This window comes from Agelaius tricolor, unplaced genomic scaffold (assembly GCF_023055355.1).
Source record: "Agelaius tricolor isolate 1412-34295 unplaced genomic scaffold, bAgeTri1.0.p SCAF_3, whole genome shotgun sequence".
Lineage (NCBI taxonomy): Eukaryota > Metazoa > Chordata > Aves > Passeriformes > Icteridae > Agelaius > Agelaius tricolor.
Genome location: NW_027269263.1, coordinates 50,976,017 through 50,994,502, shown reverse-complemented (window position 1 = coordinate 50,994,502; position 18,486 = coordinate 50,976,017).

Genomic DNA, 18,486 nt, shown 5'->3' with positions numbered 1-18,486 from the left:
TCTGTGATATTCAGACCTCTTTCATAATTATCTGGCAACGCTGGATTTCTACCAATTTAAAAAAAAACCAGGCATACAAACTGCAAGAACAAGAACATTATTAGCATGACCAATTTGCAGATAGACTAGTAACCAAGATGGTAGAATGGCCAAAAGACACCAGCATGTCAATATTTGTATTGTAACTAAGGTCTACAAACATTTTTTTTTTCCACACTGACTTTCAATCAGAATCAAAGAAAAGCAGGTTGGAAGAAATCTCAAGTATCATCTGGTCCAACCATTCTTGGCAAAAGTGTGGTCTAAAGAAGATGGTCAAGTGCCTTGTTCTGTGTTGGGGAATCTACCACTTCTCTGGAGAGATTGATCAAATTGCTGACTGCTCTTATTGTGAAAAATTTTCCTTTTGTGCCTAAATGAAATCTCCCCAGGAATAATTTATATTCCTTCAGGCCTGGCCTTTGCTGTGTGACTCCTTCTAAAAAGGGAGCCTCCATCTTCTTTGTAGATACACTTTAAATACTGGAACATGGTGATAAAATCTTCCCTAAGCCTTCTCTTCACAAGAATGAACAAACCCAGTTCTCTCAGCCTTTCCTCATTTTTCAGAATTCCAGTCATTTCAGCAGAAGGATTTTGTAAATTATAGAAAGGAAGTATATATATGTTTAGTCAATTGACTGTCTTTGAAATAACATGAGTTTTCTTGTAAGTTGTTTTCCAGGGAATTTCCTTCAATAATTTGATCAATCTATCATAACATTTTTACCAATACAATGATAATAATATTTTCCCAGATGATATTGTAAGTACAGTTCAGTTTGTGTTTATTATGTTCTCAGTATATAATTAATAAAATAAATGAAATTTATCCTTCAGTATTGACCTTGTCATGAGAAAGAACCAGGGAGTGAGCACCTATCATATCATACCTAATTAAAGAATTTTTAGCAATTGGTCTTCATAGGGTGTGCACAGAGAGTAACACTAGCTGCCAAAAGTGTGAAGTTACTCTTTCCTTGAAGAGTGATCTCATATCAACAACCGTCTTTTAGCTTAAAAAAATTGAATTTCTTGAAGAGTAAACATAAATTATAAAAAAGTGGAGAAGCTGAAAATATGTGATTTTTCCTTTAATAGCAAGAAGAATCAGTCTCAGATCTTGATTAGGAAATTCCTCAATCTCACTGTTTGTTAGTTTTACACATGATCATATAAATGAAACAAGGTGTAGCCTTTTATCTGCATAAATTATTTGAAAATAAAAAATATAATTACTGTGTTTTCATGAACTCTTGAATGTTAAAAAACTCAATAAAAGAATATTGTTTTTATGAGGTGTGATATTATTTTTTCCTGTAACATATTTGAAGACTTAATTGGAATAATCTATCCCATTTAAGCAATTAATCAGGTCAATAATTTTAGCATGAATTTATTACCTAGATATTTATAAGGTCTCATTTTTAATCTACTTGGAAGAGAATTAGTCTAATCATAGCTCATCTTTTAGGAGCCATCAGGTCACTTTCATGCATGAATTAAAACTAATATTTTTTTAGATCATTATTCTACTATACTTTCTTGATACAGATTATTTCTACACTGACAAGCTATTCATTCAACTTCAGTTTATTGACTTCTTGAAGATCTGAAAGGCAGTCATCCCAAAAGGTTATGACAAAGCTGACAATCATCTTTTATTTCAAATGTACCTGGGACTTTAGTTCTGGAAGGATCTGAACAGTATTTGTGGTCATATTCTAAAACTACAAGGCAAAGACTCACAATTTTTGATTGTTATGGGAGATAGAAGAAAACACTGAGTACTCCATGGAAGATGATGGTGGAAGAGAGTTAATTGGGCAGTTAATTTATCCATCATCCTAATAATAAGGTGCACTTCCTGTATGCTGAGGGAGGAGCAGCCAGCCCCTGCCTGCATTTACCTATGTACACAAATCTGTGCAACGTGCTGCTGCAGAGTTGAAAGGCAGCTGTCTCTCATACAATAGAGGTGCCCCATTTTCTGGAGAGAGAAAAATACTTCATGTCCCTGAGTCTCATTAGTTGCACTGAGCCTTTAGCACAGGCTGTGTCCACAGTGAAGTGTTCATCTCAAAATAAATTGACAATGTCCATCCTGAGTGCAGCATTTTCCCTAAAATGCTGCTTAGTGTGCTCCAAGTGAGGCAGAATCAGGCACTAAGTGAATATCTGCAAAGAAACTAGTTCAAGAAGATAGCCCACAGCATCTAAAACACTGGGCATCTTTTCTACTTTGCAGTCATTTATGACTCTGATAATTTTCTTTCAAATGAAAAGAATCCACAAATGTTGTCATTACTTCATCTTTCTCTCTCTTCACCTTTCTTGCAGGTAGGGAGGCAACAAAGCGACTGTCTTAGTCCATGAAAGTCTGTTTGTACTTTACAGATGTTTCATTTAAACAGCATTCCTGATTTGCTATATTTTGATTTTGGACACACACACACACACACACACACACACACACACACACCAGTTTTGCATGTGATCTGTTGCTCCAAGAGGGAAGCAGTTTGTGATTGGGTGGGGATGGTAGAGTGGAGGGTTCTGTGAGCCTGTTTGACTTTACCTGTGGGGCAATAACTCCATTGCTGCTCTAACATGGGCACATCCAACAGTGACTGAGATGTGATAGAGCACAAGTGACCTATTCCCAGTCAGAAACAGCTTTGCTGTCTGTACTACAGATGATTAACTCTCCTATTTTTACTCAATCCTGTTTGCTAACTCACTAAGCCAGAGACAGGTAACAGAATTTTTTTTTTCCTTTTTAAATAACTATGAGCTCACCATTTAGTGACTCAGGAGTGTACAAATGAACAAATACTGACCCTGAATTTAAGTGACCTCTTTATTCAGACCTTGAAGCTTTGTGAAACTGCTTGCAACATGAGACTTGAAATAGCCTTGAGTAACTGTAACAACAACAACAACAACAACCACTACAACAAACCGCTGTCACTGAACTTAAGTACCCAAAGAAGGGTAAGAGGCAAAACTTATTAGCAGGGCCAGGAAGGAAGTATACATTAAAGTCTAGCATCACTAAAGCAGTTCTATTATCTTCTTGTGATCTCTAAATGAACAGAAATATGCCATTTCTAGGAATCACACACTATAATTTGTAAAACAGGTTCTCTGCTTCAATTACAATTTTAAAATTAAAGGACAACAGAAACAAAAAATAAAGCTCAAAACATTTTTATCATAAAGTGAAATTTCTTTTTGGCTAAATCTTATGTCAGTCCTTCCATGATTTAATTGTAGTTAGTTCTCCCATTCACACCTTGCATTTAAAGAATGCTGTGATCAAGTGAATACTTGCATCCCTGTATTCTCAAATTAATAGAGCATTTTTTCTGATTTTGGTAAATCGCTCTAGAATTTTTCGTAGCAGAAACTAACTCAGAGGAAAGAGTGCCCAGAAAAATGCCCTATGAGATAAGGCTGAATTGTCACTTTTAGGTATATATTTGTTACTACTCATATAGACTTTTTGAAAAATACAGCCTACAGAGGGCTGCATTCTTGCCACCTTTACTACTGATAAATTAATTTGTGTGTTTGTCTGAACTACAGCTGAAGTGCTGTAGCTAACTTGCATAGTTAGATTTTTGTGGGGTTTCCCTCTTCTTGTTCTTTTTTGGGGTGGCAAAAGAGGTCTGGAATCCAAAATCATATTAACAGGTTATCAAAGCAATTCTTCCTGCATGAAGCAAATATTTTTAAAGTATCAAATTCTGATTAAAAAAAAAAATATTTCAATTAAAGCAAGAAAGTCAAAGGATCTGGTGACACTTCTCTTTTTCCTTTCTCCACTGAAACTCAGACAATCAGCAAAAACCATTTGTAAGACTCACAGTCTCCTGAGGAGAGACTTTCTCTCAACATTTGCATGTATTCATTCCTGTAGCATTTTGAAGGTCATTACTCATTGAACAAGCAAACAAATATTCATGCTGTCATCCCAAAACAGTTCCAATAGTGCATGAACCTTAACCTTCCCACTGTTCTGTACTTTCAGCTGAAGCTCTTTTTGATGTTTTGACAAATGAATAATCTGATATACCTTTCTGTTGTTATTATACCTTCTGTTCTTTGGTATGTGAATTTATCTTTATTTCCATTTTCTAAATTAAGACAGAATGTTCTCCAAGAATAAGCTACTGGGCAACTGGAATAAAAATGATATAATCTATTCTCCTCTTTCTGAGAAAAACTATGGAATGGCCTTGAAATGAAGTTAGTTTCATGAGAAACAGCCCCAGGTCATTTTTCTTGCATCATATAAAAGTTTACCTCAGGGTCACCTCATACTCTCACTCTGGTACTGTTCTCACAATCCTGGAACATGTTAAAATAAAAACTAAACTAAGACTTAAGGTTATTTATAGATATCTTATTTGCAGACTACTCAAGGGCACTAATCCAACTTACTTAAGATTCTACCCTAATCATGTACATGGCAAAAACAAAACCAAAAGGCCCAAGCATGCTTTCTCCTCTAATTCAACTGAAGTGTAAGTAGCTATTTTAATTTTAAACATGATCATAAATTACATTTATAGCACCTTCAGCATAAATTTGTAATTTTGAAGACACTATTCCTTGTAATAAGTATTGCTGTTGTAAAATCTGTAACTGGATAAAGAGTATTTCTTAAAGTGTACCAGGGTCATGTGTAAGAAACCTTGAAGTAAGTAACTAATCCAATCAATGTTCTCAAACAGATGATCTTAGTCAGGTGACTGAAACTCATCTTGTTCTAGCAACCCTGTAAAGAGGGACCCATACACGAAATCAAAACAAGTAAAATTGGGTCACTGATTCACTTCCTATTATTCAGATAATATATAGATAATATATAGATATAATATATAGATAAACTCTTCCTCCTAGGACTCTGAGGCATTGCCAGCCTGAACCTTGTGCTCTATGGAGGAGCTGCTATAGTCACCCCTCACCTAGGTTTCATTTTTCTGGATAAAATCCACAAAACACTGAAAACCAGGAAGAACATATGACCCCTGAACATCAACTGTGTGAAAGCTGCTCCCTGCATCCTGCTCTGATCCCTGCAGCCAGGCTCGTACTCATGTCCTACGCAGCTGGCACATCTGATAGAACCTGCAGATGCTAAAGGTTCAGCTCTGCAAAGATCCATTTACTGGCTGTTTCAATGTGTCTTACAGCCCAGCTAGCTCATGTCTTATGTTGTTTTTCCTGTTCTGGCTGTCAGTTGCTCAAGCTTCTAAGCTTATAGGCAGCTTCTTTTAAGAACCTGTGTGTGTCTGACCAAACTAATCTGGGGATCTTTTGCCTGTATAGTCCATTCTTCAGGATCTTAATCTTATTAGCTCTAGTTATTTATTTAACTATTTCATCACATATACATATGTGTACAGTGTGAACATCTTGTATATCCTTTTTTTAATGAAGCCATTGAATTTTGAATGTAAAAAGCCCTTCAATGATAAAAGTGATTGTTACTTACAGTTGTAAAGCTGATATCTCATCTTAATTATCTGCTAACATCTCTAAATTACAGCAAGAAAAATCATGCAATTTTACAGTCTAACTATTGCATGTAGGTGCGTATCATTTATGCAGTTATTTCATGTCTTTTCTTTAGTAAATGTGTTTAAAATTTTACTATGAAGAACAAGAGTTTCTATACCATATTTTCAAATCAAGAGTAATTTTAAAGTTTTTCAATTCTGCTGTATTTGCTGCATTTTTTTTAATGTTGCCATGGGTGGGTAGCAGGAAATGGTTTAAATAAATTTTCCTTGAAGTTACGATTTGAAAGAATTAAAGAATATTGAAACATTTCAGTAGTAGATAAACAAGGAGATTGTCATTCTAGTTTTCAAGGAAGCCAGTGTATTTTTTTTTCCTGGGATTTTAGTGGAGATTGACTCTAATTTTTTAAACTGAAAAACAGAGAAATATCATTGCAATCTTCAAAGAAGTGAAACTGTTACAGAAAACATCTCCCAGGCCATTGAATTTCTTCATACTTCAAAAAATCCTGTGAGTGTTTTCCCAGTAAATTGAGGAACCTCATTGCCCCTCTTCATGTATTCTGCACAAGTTACTAAATTACTGAATTACAAAATTTTCATAGAGGAATGTATCACTACCTTTGACTGGCAAGCAACATAATTCATCTATGGAAAGCATTATCTATTTCATAACTTCTATGAGATTTAAGATTTTAAAAATTCCAACCTTCCTGACAAACAGGGCTTTCCCAGAGTGAGATGCAAACACCAGTGAAAGATGAATTTTAAGTATTTATGTAGCCCATATAGGAAAATAGCACCCTCTAACATCCTCAGGATTTTTGTTAGGATAAGATTAAACCTGAGATAGATATAGAAATCCCCTATTTTCCCCACTTTTAGAAAATGGTTGATTGCTACAAACAAACAAAAAATGCTGACATTTGACAATAATCCAAATATCCACAAGTTATCATGCTTTCCTGAATAAAATAATTCCTTGCAAGCTAAAATAAGGCACCATCTGTAACAAACAGGCACCTTTTGAAGTGGTAGATAGGACAAAGCAATAAAGATGAAGCAATAAAGCAGAAATATGTTGGGAAAGATATTTTTAAAGAAGTGCCTCAAAACTACAATGTGGATTTTCATTCAAAATTACAAAACACTTTTCTTGCACCAGGTAGAACATGGGACTGATTCTAAAAACAGCAGCAAGTGAGAGGACAAAGAGGCAAGAAGAAAGAGGAGTGTAGTCATGTATCACTTCCTTTTATGGTCTACAAACTAATCTTAGCAAGCTCTGATGAGTACCAAGCTGTACTTACACTTAAAAAACCTCACATAAACTTTTTAAATCTGGCCCCAGCCTTGGGAATTTTTACTTGCAGGAACTGTCCCACTGACATCATCACAGTGTTTATTTAAAAATCATTCATAACCTCTTCACAATGTATTGTACCAAAAATTTAAAGAACAATTCTGTAAAAATGTAACTGAATTGTTTTAAAATAAGCTATACTTAAGAGCTCATTTTTTAATGTAATATAAACTAACACCTATTACATGCAAATTCTTTAATTCCATCTAATGATCTTTGTTCTCTGGCATGGTGCCTGTTTTCATTCTTATATCATGCTATTTAAGGACACAAGTGACATACTGCATCACATCATGAAGCTTTCTGAAAATTCACTGATAGTGATGGATTAAAACTAAACCAGAAGAAGCTTAAAAAGTAAATAGATCATGGTAATGACAATCTGTAAACTAATTAAGGCCTAGCTATACTGCTCAATTACAAAACTAAACTAGTAGGGTGGGTAAAATATATACTTTATTTATGGATTGATAAACTTACTAGTTCAGCATTGTAATGACTAAATTTGTGAAGATTATTCCTTACTGAGCTTTCAGTATGCATAATTCATAAGAAGTAGGGCATGTAATTCATAGGAACTAGGGCAAATATATTGGGTGTTGAAACTGCTGTCTTCCCTGGATGCTCTCCACTGGTTTGCAAATCCGATGCTCAGAGAAGAGCTTCCCCTACGGTAGCTTTCTCAGTAGGTGGCTTAATTAAACTTCAACACAGACCACTGGCTTGTTGGGATCAGACTACATGTTTGGCTTTTCCCAGAAGCTGTGGTAATTCCTGAAATGTCGAAACAGATTGTTTCAAGCAGGTCATAAAAACATAACTTGTCAGTTCCTCTAATGCTCCAGCTGCTGCTCCCAACTTTCTGCCCACCCTGAAGAGAGACAATTGTGTTTTGGCTATTGTGCTAGCAGAGATGGATTCCTTGCCCAGCCTTGAGAACCACTGGATGCAATGCAGGTTATTTACATATGGAGGAAGGATACTTTCCATAATAGCTCTGAGTAATAGCATAAAAACCTTAATGTGAACTTCAGTTCCTTTAAGGCTGCCTACATAGTTTACACACTATCATGCTGAACTGAGGGATATCTTAGTAACTGTTTCAATGCCTCCAAACTGTTGATTGTAAATGCAGTTAATTAAATTATTCCTTTAGGATAGAATGTCAATGCTACATTTTGATATTTTCATAAAATGTTCAGTGAACACTTAAACTCTGCTTTGGAGGCGAGATGAGAAAATGTCCCTGGTTTTAACTGTTTTATAATTATGCTTATTCACAATTCCACTTTTAAATTTTTGACTGTTGACTTGAGCTTTTATAAGAACTTATTTCTGTTTTACATAAACATAAAAATATGTGGCTACCCCTAAAATCCTTGTAAATATTTTTTATGTATGCTCTGCATATACTAAATTTGTCTATTGAACTTTCCCAGCTAGAAAGGAAAAGAACTTACACAAAAACAGTTTTCATTTTCATTTATCTGATTATCCACACTGCCTTTCCAGTCCACAGTTACAATGAAGCCACAAGGGACAAATTAACTTGATTTTTAAAAAAGTGTATCTCAGAGATAAAATTGTGAGACATTCTGATTTCACTTTCATTCTTTTAAAGTAAGAAAAAAAGTAAACAGACCCAAAAATTAAGCCAGAACTTCCTGCTGTTTTACTTGTCAAAACCTTGCCTAGTTTGCATACAAGATTGCATATCCATAGTGAATGGTGAAACCTCCCCGCATAAATCTGCTTATTTACTGAAATATCTTCCTTGGTAAGTTTTCTCACCACCCAGAAACAATCCCCCATGGCAGCAGGGTTGGAACTTTAAGGTCCTTTCCAACCAAAACCATTCTATGATTCTATGAAATCTCTGTTGAGAGTGACAGACCCAAACATCTACATCTCACACTCTGGAGAGCCCCAGACATCTACAGAGGCATTAAAAGAAATATCATCTCTATCACCCAGCATAATGTGCCTTGAGTCTTTGTTTTGTCCCAGTTTTGTTTTTTTTTTCCTGCACTAGATGCAGCCATTTGGCTAGTTCAAGTAACAGAATAAGGTGTCTGAACTTCAGAATTATGAATGCTCCCCATATATTTCTGTTATTCTTTTGAAATATTTAATTATTAAGTACTCTGCTTTGTCTTCGGTGAGAAATTGCTTCCAGTTATCAACATTTCTAAACTGTCCAAAACATCCAGACAAGATAGATGTGCTATGAATAGTGGATAGATATTCATCTGTATTAATAATTCAACATAGAAAGGTCCAAAAGTCCAGTAAAAAAATGTCACCATTGGAAAAATATACTTGGTAGCAATCCAGCACAACATTTTGGTAGTATTCAATGCACTCTGGTTATGCACAAAGACCTATACCAAGGAAAACCTACCTTGAGAAAAGTTACTCTGTTGGTGAAAAAAGCATGCAAAACCTCAGTAGCCAAACAGTTAGGAAGGACCTGGAGATATTCTCTAAAATTTATGTATCTCCTGATACAGTTGACATTTATAACTTCTGTTCCCCAAAATTATTTTATTACAGGTGTTCCTCTAAATACCCATCTGTTGCAGTTTCATTGATGATCTAATTTTAACATTAACAAAAAAAAACCAAACCAAAACAAAACAAAAACTCTTAAACCTGTTAAGGTTTAAAAAAGAGTCATGCATTTTCACCAGCCTCTGCTGAGAAGGTTAGCTTCCATTTTTTCTGTTAATCGAGAAAAAGACTAGAACTAAATGTTTCTTAGAGAATTGTTAAGGGGAAAAGAAGTTGTTAAGGGGAAAAGACAGTCACAGAAAAAATCTGGCATTTATTCATCCAGAGACTGAGATTACTCTGGGGTCCAAGGCAATTGGCCTCACCAGTATCTCATTGCGCCCACATGCTAAAAAGAAGTGCAGGGAACTCCTGCCTTTCCATTACATCTCAGCATCTCTTCAACTCTTCAGGGCAGTGTCAGAAGTGCTAGAGAAAGCTGTGCAATGGTGAGATATGGTGTCCTCCCTGCCCACAGCCCATCAGACCACACTATCAATAAATAGGTAAAGCAGGGAGGCAAGTGTTAACATCCAATCCAATATTAAAATACACTCAGATATGAACATTCAACATATACCTCTGAATTTGCATTAGAAACTGCTCTGAATATCCTTACTGAATTATCAGCAGCTGACTGAGAATTATAGATATAAGTAGAGAGAACTTGCTTCCTTGGATTCTGGTTGTATGAAATCTGACACTGATATTAGGTTAGAAATAAAAAGGAAGTCATCCTGTGTATGAGGATATTATTCCCATTTGTCAAAATGTGGTTAAAGATGAAAATAGAGTAGATACACAATTCTGTTAAAGAGAAGCACTTTGCAAGTGCTCTCAGATATTGTGCCCAGGCACTAAAATACTGACTAAGCTCAGGCTAGCAACACTTGCTGGGAGAGAGAAGGTCTCAGATAGCCAGGACACAAACAGTGACATGCTTTGTTGCTGAGAATGAGTAGGCAAGAGGCCGACATATTTCGTAAAAAATATATTTCCTTTTATTTCAGGAAACCTTGTTTGACAGAAACACAGACACATTCTGAAAAGGCCTCAGAAGGATATTCTGGATACAGAATTAGAACTATTTTAATAAACTAAATTTATAAATTTTGGTGCAATATGATGAGTCCGGTCTTTAAAAGAAATCATAATGAATGCACAGCTCAACTCAAAGAAAGACTATTTTGGTTATGTGCCACCCAATGAAGGTACAAACCACAGGTGAGGGGGCATCATTGGAAGCTTTTTCCTCCCCATAACATGCTCTCTCAAAAACACTTTCTACATTGGCTCATGTTACTGTAGCCCAAAGGGAACTTTCACCTTCATCTCAATCCCCATGTCAAGAACTTCTCATTATTCTGATAATTACATTGGAGAGTGGTGATAACAGTGAGTAAAACAAGCAACAAAATGTCTAAGAATACCTGATCTGACTGCAGCTGTCATTCCCAATAGCAAAGTTTAGAAATAATATGGGAGAGGTCTGTTGTTACTGCTGGATGCTCTCCACAAGCATTAGAGATTCTGGGCCTCTCAGCTCACTTTAACACTGCTGCAGTTTTCTGTTATGCACCCTGGCTCATAAGGAAGACAAGAATAATTTTTTTCTGAAAATTATACCATGTAGTCTGAGCAAGCCAGGGAGAAGACTATTCGAGAATCAAAATCTGGACTACATTTTATGACCTTTCACTTAGATTTTAATTTTTTCCCCCCAGAAACTTTGAGTATTTCAACTTGTGTAGTCAGTTGTGCCAAGATTTTGTCTTTCATGAATGAAACCAAGTCTTAGACAAAGATGACATGTGGATCTTGTGTGGCCAAAAGGTTGTGACACCTGCTAGCACAACAAATGCCTGCTTCTGGTTTAGCAACCCATCCTTGTCCTCAGTCCCAGGAAGGATAGGGGAATGTGAAATCCAGTGATTTCTGTGTTTTACCAAAGGGCAGCTGTTTTCTTTTAGAAATTTCAAGCTAGGTTTAGTCAACTAAAAAGGAGAGGACATTAAATAGGCCACTTCCTGTACAGTAGACTAAATTAAAGGCTCGAACAACAGAAGCAGATATTAGTGTCTGAGACTAGTACTTAAAAGCAGTAAAACAAGGAAGTCTTGGTTCACATTCCGTCATAATAACATGAAGAAAATCAGATGAGAGGCAGAGTGGTTGGCACAGTCAAGACATAAAGCAATTAGGACTCTGCTGCATGACAATAAAAGATAAAATACCTCTTACTCTAAGGACTTGCACATGTGATATATACACTTGAGGGCTGTTTAGTTTTTCTTGTTGTGTTCATGGTGTTTGAATACTTCATACAAAATGAGATGCAGTCTAAACAATTTAGTAACACACACTTAACAGCAATTACAACACAATTATTTTGTTCATTCAAAACATATTTAGATTGTTTAATTACTCTTCCTCTCAGCTTATCCAGAAATCATGTTTTGATTTAGTCAAAATGCAAGAAATATAAATATTTTGAAAATTAATCTTCACAGTGACCAGCACAGCAAAATTAATCTGTATCTCCCATTTAGAATTATTCTCGTTATACAAACAGCAACAAAATCTATTTCTGTTATTAACATTGTATTCCTTAGCAGTTCCATGAAACACTGTAGTTAAGTTGGTGCAGGGCTACCAGGGCTACCACTTGTTTAAAGACTTTGAGGTTCTATAGTTAGTGCCATAGTTTTATTGGTCTATGATCTTATTGTGTTACTCTTCTCTTTTTTTTTCTTTTTTTTTCTTTTTTTTTCTTTTTCTTTTTTTTTTTTTTTTTTGAGAATTATTTATGTCTCGTGGAAATATTGACTAATATCTCATCTACAAGAGAAAACTACTTCAAGTTGTGCCAAGGAAGGTTTAGATTGGATATAAGGAAATTTTTTTTCACAGAAATGGTGGTCAAGCATTGGAACAGGCTGCCCAGGTACGTGGTCAGCATCCCTGGAGGTATTTTATAGATGTGTAGATGTGGCACTTAAGGACATGGTTTAGTGGTGGACTTGGCAGAGCTGAGTTTACAGTTGGACTCAATGGTCTGAAAAACCTTTTCCAAACTAAACAATTTTATGAGGCCATTTCTTTAAAATATTAAAAAAACTGAAATCAAAGAAAAAAGCTACTGCGTTTAATTTTTTTTAGGTTTTTTGTTTATGTCCATGAAATATAAATTGTATTCTAAGGAAAAGAGAAAACTGAGTGATACAGCTGTTATTCTGTTTCAGACCTTCAGTTCTCCAGAATTTTCACTTGCCAAGTATGATGAAAACTAAACAGACTTCTTTACTTATTTTCCTTGGACTTAACATTGGGACTTGAAAAGAGTCCCAGAAGTAAAAAGAGTAGTCCAAGAGATGTTTGCAAGAAGTGAAAAAAACTTAAAGAGATCAGTATGTAAGAACAATGGAGTGATTTTCATTACTTTCACTTAATCTCATTTTATAGGATTTTTTTTCTTTCTGTTATTGTACATGCATCACCAAGAGAACATTCTTGTAGAAAATTTACATGTTAACAGCCTAACTGTCTAAATAACTCTAATAAATAGGTATTCATTTCCCAAAATAAGCATAGAATAAAAAAGCACCCAAGGCTTTCTCTGTAATGAATGCTACTGAAATTTTTTGTAGCATCTATTACATTAGATAAATAACAGAAAAAGAATTATGCATTATTAAACAATGAAAAAAAGGTCCCCTTTTTTGTTAAATACCAAAAAGACCACTAAGAAATTACAATGACATGCTGTAAGATACTTTTGGTAAAATTGACAACATTTCAAAGTCTTTTATCTCAGTACAATCATCTCTTTAGTAAAAAGAATCATAGAATCACAGAATGTGCTGAGTTGGAAGGGATTCACAAGGATCATCAAGTCCAATTCCTGGCCCAGCACAGCACTGTCCCCAAGAGTCACACCATGTTCTTACAAAATATGTATGTTATATCAAGATTTTAAAATTTTAAGGGGATTCTTAAAATAACAATGCCCAAACTCATCACAAAGTCTTTTATACTCCTAAAAGTATTTTGAGTTCCTTGGCAAGAATTCTGAGAAGAAGCAAGACATTATTTGTTTTTCTTGTAGGATTGGTGGGTTGTAGTTTGGTTTCAGTCGGGGTTTTTTTCCTTTTTTTTTTTCTTTTTGACAGTGGAGAAAAGTTTGCAAATAAGTGGTGTCTTAGACAGTAATACCTTCTTTTTGAAAGTCTCTCTCTCTGCTGGCAGTAGGAATTTGTATAAAAGCTTAATTTTTTAGAGATATAGGAGTTAGACTAAAAGTCTAAGTTCTAGGGATCTAATATGGAAAAGATGAGTCCTGTCCAAGACAAAGATTCTAGATCAGCTGTTAGGCTGTCCCTGCCTCATTTAGCATGGGAGTAGGAGTTTCCAGATGTGCTCAGGCTATGTCTGCGGCATGTCCTAGGAAGCAAAATTACTATAAAAACAGAGATTCAGAAAATAAAAGGCACCCTACTTCAGTTCGTTTTTTATTCTGAGAACTTACTGTGCCCAAAGGCACAACATTGCATCATGGAGGTCTAGAGTCCATGGCATGTTGGAGAGACTAAAAGAACCCAGACTCACAATAAGAAGCAACCCAGTGTGAGATTGGACATTCTAGGGCCAACTGCACCGGAGTGATGGGCTCCTCTGATCACTAAGCTGCATTTCTGCCAAGCCAGATGACCCCTGGTGGACCTGCCTCTGTTTGTGAGCAGGTTCAGTTGCCAGCTATCCATCTCTTTCTACCTTGTCTGAGAATCACTCCTCCTAAAATGAGTCAAAATAGCAGACATTTAGTTGTGTCAGAGAACTCAGGCAAATATGCCAGCAATTGTAGAATATCAGCTGAGATGTGGCCCCCAATGCTACACGTAATTATATCTCTAAGGAATGGATTTTTTCAATGAAGGAGAGGGAGGCATTTTCTGTTTTTTATGAAAAAGATGAGGGGTTTTGTTAGCTGATGCATTTTTACTTCTAATGTCATGCCATGCATTCTCAATTCTTAAAACCAGAGAATAGCATTTTTTACAGCTACTTTAGCTATAAATAAGAAAAAAGTGCATGAAACGGAGTATTTTACAACTTTCTCATGAATTGCCAATAAATTACTGCCCACCACCGGTAGCAGCAGCCATCTATTCTTCCAAACCTACTGATTCTCATATAAAGAGGTTCTAGTAAGGCACATTTTAGTACTTAAGCATTCAGTAGGATAGATTTCTATGGTCTGCTGGCTTCATGTACCAGCTTTCCATTTCAAAAAAGAAAAAGTCCATGGTCACTGACAAAAAAAAAAAAGGACAAGAGCAATACACCTTTTTCATGTGGAATATGTAATTTGTCTGTCTCAGTGGCTGTTGGGATGCAATTATGTACTCTTGATGCTATTCGAAATTACCAATAACATAAGATGAATAATAAAATAATAATAAAAAATTAAATAATAATAATAATAATAATAATAATAATAATAATAATAACAATTGTTTAATAAATAATAATTATTTTGTAATTCCATTGTAAAAAAAATTCAGCTAAGAATCTTTGAAAATGTTACCATGGGTGCCCTGCCTCAGTGGCTTTATTCAACTTCTGCCAAGCATAATTCTCAGATCACACGGAGGGCAACAAAGAAGAAATTACCTTAATTATTAACCTGGTCTGTTTGGAATCCTTTTTTTAAAAATGCTAACTTTGTTGAGGATGATATCAGTAGTTTATTGAAAAATGATGACTTTCTCAGGCACCACTAGGGATTTTCTCTGCACAATGTTTTTCCCAGCTGTTTTTAGCTGTGCATTTATTTGTCGTAGAATATCTGACGCTGTTGAAACACAACATTACCAAGGGTAGACCCAAGAATTTAATCAGGAGGATGTGACACTTCGGGCAGAAATTTTTTGCGTGGATATTAACTGACCATGTTTTCATCCTCTGCTTTTCTTTTTTGTCTTTGTCATGACAATCATTGAATGCTGCTTTTTCAGCACCCTCCAAGGCGAAACACTAACCGTTCTCCTTTGTGGCAGCGAACCTGTCGAATTCATGGTTAATTGTCTCAGCGATCCCCTTTCATCCACCTATGATCAGTTAGCAGATCAAAAAAGTCAGACACCACTCACAGACCAGAGGGTCCTCAATCAGCCCTAAGCTGCTGGGTTTAATGGTTTGACGGCGGATGGGCGCGCGCGGTGCCCGTGCTCTGTCTGGCGGCCCTCAAGTAGGTCACGGCGCGCGCCCCACGGGAGGCAAGGCCGCCACTTTCATCTCCCGCCCGCGCCAGCCCGGGCTCGCCTGCAGTTGCATCAGCAGCCCAGATCCCTGCAAATTAAAACCACAAGGAAGAAATATGCAAGGCATGAACAGCTTCAAGAGCTCAAAATATTTAAGCTGCTGACAAGTAAAATGAGTATCTGGAAGAGGAAAAGGGTCCCGCACTGAGCTTACAGTAACAGGACTACAATTTTCCTTCAGATACACATTTTCCCTATTCAAATTTTTTTGCTATGCACATATTATTTTCTTTGAACAATGAGAAGAAATAATAAAATAATAATGTTTTCTCTTCTTCAAAACATTATTTTTGTAAATTATGTCTGTTCCTGAAAATTTATTTTTCCTCCATCAAAGTACATGAAAAGAAGTGACAGCAAACTTCTACATTTGTCTCTTTTTAGTGCAACAAATATTGAATAATATTAAGTTTTTCAACATGTTAAGTATCTCACATGGAATGATATAAAACTGTACAGTAGGAAGTTCTTTTATTGTAGTCTCTGATCTTGATTCAAAGGCAGTTCAAAGAACTGCAAAGACGAAAGAGGCAATTGTTTATGTCCTTTAATTAAAAAGAATAAAATTCAACATTTTAGATTAATTTCCATGATGAATCTGTTCTTTAGGGGGAAAAAATTAAAAAGAACAAGAAAAATAAAACAATCATCTTCTATAAGCATTTAATAATGAAGAAAATATTTTAAAAGTGATAAAAATGTGTCATTCTATTTCTACAGCATATTCATAGTTCAAGAAGTTTAAAATTTCATTTTTATGGAAGACAATTCTAGTGTTGGTATGAATTTGTCCTGCACAGTAATTCAAGGAAGTATTCATACCTAATTCAATCAGAACTTTCTTATTAAAAAAAAATCTTATAGGATCAGGTCACAACTACAAAAATATATTTTTCTATATTGTGTATACAATCTTGCTAACACCAACAACCCAGTTCATGGTATAAGGTGGCCCAGAAAGTTAGCAGAAGAGTAACATTTTGATACTAAATTAATTGGTCAGAAATATGAATTTAGTCAATACTTGGTGGTCTATTAGTATACTGTACTATCAGAGGTGTTGCCTCTCACAGGAAATGCTTAAAAAGAGAGAGAGCACCAGAATCCATCACTGAACCTACAAATCTTAAAGACAGTCCATTGAGCATAGGTCTGGGATGCATACTATAAAAAATTATTTTACTAAATTATAAAATACAGAATTGGTATAATATGAGGACATGATAAGTAGAGGTGCACACCTAAATATATTGTGGTTGCAAGACTGTTATGTCAGAAGGATCTGATCTAAATTTTATTGAAGTAGGAACTCTCTACAGAACAATGTGGATTGGACTCCAGTTTGTCGTGGAATAAATTACAGCAAACGGAGTCTTATGGTATTGTGTTCATCCTGTGATTTTGATTTCTATTTCTTGATTTGGATTTGGTCTTTCTAAAGCATTATCAAGCTAAAGTGTGCTTGGTCTGCTAAATTTCAACCAGGCTTTTAAGAAGGGGTAGGATTATGTTTTCTAGATAGAGTGAAAGTAAGTTATTTAGTTCAAGCTAACCTTTATGTTTAAAAGAATTATAGCTGCCATCCTTAATGGAGCAGGTGTAGTATTATATATTTTCCTTATGGTCTGATGATTTTCCTTCATTAGGGAGATCTTCAGTACTCCCTTCAGTAATGAACCAAACTCAGGTAGCGGGGAAATTGCAGCTTACTTTTCTCCAGAGGAGATAGTCTTTATTCTATTGTTTGTCTTCCTAATTGTGTGCATTTTTTCTATGCTTCATATGTTGTTAATTGCTTTACCGAGCCCTATATTGTCAAATGACTCATTAAAATGGTAAATTTAAGTCCTGCCTCTAAAAAATCACCTATATTTACAAACATGGGGCTAAATTTTGTCACTCTTTCTGACATGTGTAGTAAGTACTTATTTTGATTTCAGTGAGAAATTTGTACATAATGGAAGAGATAAATAACAATGAAAATCTCTTCAGTACCTGCTGATAAGAAAGCTAAAGTCTAGATATCAGTTGTACCAGTTTGTATATTTCAGAAAAAAGACATTAATATCTTCCCAAAAGTCTTTGATTTCAGTACCCAAAACCAATACTTATTAAGTTAGACATGAAATAGATGGATGCATAAATAATAATTTAAATCTAGGCCATTTAAAAGTTTTTTCACTGACACAATCTGTACTTATTAGGTGTATCTTCCTATCATGTCCTAACATGACATACAGACTGAAAAATCCTGGGATAAGGCAAACATTGTACAAGACAGTCATCCAATGCTGAACTTGTATATTTGTTCATTCTTATGCATATTAAATGTTTTTTCTTATTTCCTTGTACAGATTTGGCTCATTTCAGCATCCAGCTCAAGACTTGGGAACAGATATTAATTTTCTTTACTTTCACTAGTCTTTGAGGCATAATGGCCTCACAGTCATCACAGTGAAGTTACACATTAACATTAGGCAAATACTGGAAAAAAAACATACAACCCAAGTCTTCTTGACTTGCAAGGAGGCAAGAAGTGTGAACTGTGATGTATCAAAGAAGCTCGGTTACTTCTCTCTTCTCATATTGCCTGGAAGAGGTATAACACTAAATTTGAATTTAATTGCATCTGCATTGTCAAACATAATTGCATAAAAAGTTATGTTTGACAATGCTTTTGCAA